General features: G+C 45.1%; 1 pseudogene; it reads right to left on the reverse strand.

Moving 5' to 3' along the window:
* Positions 1-357: 357 nt before the first annotated feature.
* Positions 358-1,324, reverse strand: LOC102249160 (annotated as a pseudogene).
* Between the last annotated feature and the right edge of the window lie 1,452 nt (positions 1,325-2,776).

Here is a 2,776-nt window from a genome sequence, read left to right on the forward strand (position 1 = left end):
AAACTGTGGAGGCCTGGCATAGAAACAAGAGTGTTGGGGGCTCAGTTTGGTGCAAGGACTTCTGAGCAGCTGAGGGCCTCTCTTCCTCTCTCTGGAGCTGGTGGTCCAGGGGGCTGTTATACCTTGGAAGTCATGTAGACCATAAGGTCCACCACCCTATTGCTGTATCCAAATTTATTGTCATATCAGGAAGTGAGTTTGACAAAGTAATCATTGAGGGCAATGCAAGCCCCAGCATCAAAGGTGGAGAAATGGGTGCCACTGTTAAAGTTGTAGGAGACAACATGGTCCTCAATATAGCCCAGGATGCCCCTGAGAGAGCACGCTGATGCCTGCTTTGCTATTCTTGATGTCATCTTATTTGGCAGCTTTCTCCAGGCAGCAGGTCAGATCCGCAACTGACACAGTGGGGTTGGGGATATGGAAGGCCATGTCAGTGAGAGTCTCATTCAGCTCAGGATTACCTTGTCCAGAGCCATAGCAGTGACAGTCAAGGCAGGGATGATGCTCTGGACAGTCTCTTGGCCATCATACCACAGCTTCCCAGAGGGGCCACCCATAGTCTTCTGGTTTACAGTAATGGCATGGACTGTGGTCATGAGTCTCTCCCTGATGCCAAAGTTGTCATGGATGACATTGCCCAGGAGAGGCCAAGCAGTTGGTGGTGCAGGAAGCATTGCTGACAATCTTGAGGGAGTTGTCATACTTCTCATGGTTCACACCCACCACAAACATGATGACATCTGCAGAAGATGCAGAGATGATGACCCTCTTGGCTCCATCGTTCAAGTGAGTCCCAGCCTTCTCCAAGATAGTGAAGACACAGTGGACTGCACAACATATTCAGTACAGCATCACCCCATTTGATGTTGGCAGGAACTCACTCCTAGAAGATGGAGATGGACTTTCCATTCATGAGAAGCTTTCCTTTCTCAGCCTTTTTTAAAAATATATTTCTTTATTGATTTCAGAGAGGAAGGGAGAAGGAGAGAGAGATAGAAACATCAATGACGAGAGAGAATCATTGATCGGTTGCCTCCTGCACACCCCTTACTGGGGATCAAGCTCACAACCCAGGCAATGTGCCCTTGGCCGGAATCGAACCTGGGACCCGTCGGTCCGCAGGCTGACGCTCTATCCACTAAGCCAAGCCGGCTAGGGCCCTTTCTCAGCCTTGACTGTGCCTTTGGAACATGTAGATCATGTAGTTGAGGTCAATAAAGGGGTCATTGATGGTGACAATATCCCCTTTGCTAGAGTTAAAAGCAGCCCTGGTGACCAAGAGCCCAATGAGGCCAAATTCGTTCACTCAGACCTTCACCATTATGTCTCAAGGTTGAGACAAGGCAAGCCGGCTAGGGCCCTTTCTCAGCCTTGACTGTGCCTTTGGAACATGTAGATCATGTAGTTGAGGTCAATAAAGGGGTCATTGATGGTGACAATATCCCCTTTGCTAGAGTTAAAAGCAGCCCTGGTGACCAAGAGCCCAATGAGGCCAAATTCGTTCACTCAGACCTTCACCATTATGTCTCAAGGTTGAGACTGTCACTGAACAGGAAGACGCATCTGTCTGTCGATCAGGAGTAGCAGAGAGCCTGATCTCAGCTTTCAGATTTAGTTATGGGTAACTGAAGCACTTTCAGATCTAAGTAATTATCACACGTGGATGTCATTTATATGGTATAACCTAAGTGTAAGGAAACTATCAATAAGCAGAAAGAATAAAAATAATTTTGTGCTTTCATCAGACACAGACATCTATTCCACATAGACATTAACACAAACACAGACATCAAGTGCAGGTCCTGTTATTCAAGAATCACAGCTTGGGATTTCTCTAGGGAACCAAGAGAAAATAAGGCCATGAGGTTATAACAAGAAACAAATGCTATAACATAGGGAATGTAATTAATAATATTATTATAACCATATATCATGTCAGATGGGTACTAAACTTATTGGGATCACTTAGTAAGGTATATAAATGTCTAATCACTATGTTACACACCTGAAACTGATATAACATTGTATGTAAACTGCAATAAGAAAATAAATTAATTCTAAAAAGAACCACTTGCTATGAAGATTGTGTTCTAGAGTACCATTTGTACCTTTATTGGATTATCTAAAACAACTCTGAGCTATTCAAAATTGCAACCCAGCAGCTCAGGAGAAGAGAACATTGGAAATAGCATCTGTCCTCTATCATTAAAATGATTCATTATGATGTTGCCTTTTTTTTGGTAGAGACCAAAACCATTTCAGTTTGTTCTATTAATCAATTTCCACACTGCCTCTGAAGTAGACATTGATTTTTATTATTTTAAACAATTTAAAGAATAAGTAATCTATATCTATACATATAAAAGCCTCAGCAACCGGCCCATTGGCCAGTAGCTATGATGCACACTGACCACCAGGGGGCAGATACTCAATGCAGGAGCTGCCAAGCTGTGGTGACTTGGCAGCTGTGGTTCTCGGGTGACGCACCTGGAACTAGAGAGGAGGGAGCCCAATTCCAGGGTGTGTCACCCAAGAACCACCCTCTAGCAATCCAGGATGCCCCAAGGGATGTTGGAGAGGCATTTTTGGACCGATATCTGCAGGCCAGGCCAAGGGACCCCACCAGTGCACGAATCCATGCACCAGGCCTCTAGTATATATATAAAACCCTAATATGCAATGAACGGTGGTACACCTGAACAACTGGTCGCTATGACATGTGCTGACCACCAGGGGGTGGGCGTGGAACATGGCAGTCATTGGCAGCAGGCAG

This window comes from Myotis brandtii, unplaced genomic scaffold (assembly GCF_000412655.1).
Source record: "Myotis brandtii unplaced genomic scaffold, ASM41265v1 scaffold48, whole genome shotgun sequence".
Lineage (NCBI taxonomy): Eukaryota > Metazoa > Chordata > Mammalia > Chiroptera > Vespertilionidae > Myotis > Myotis brandtii.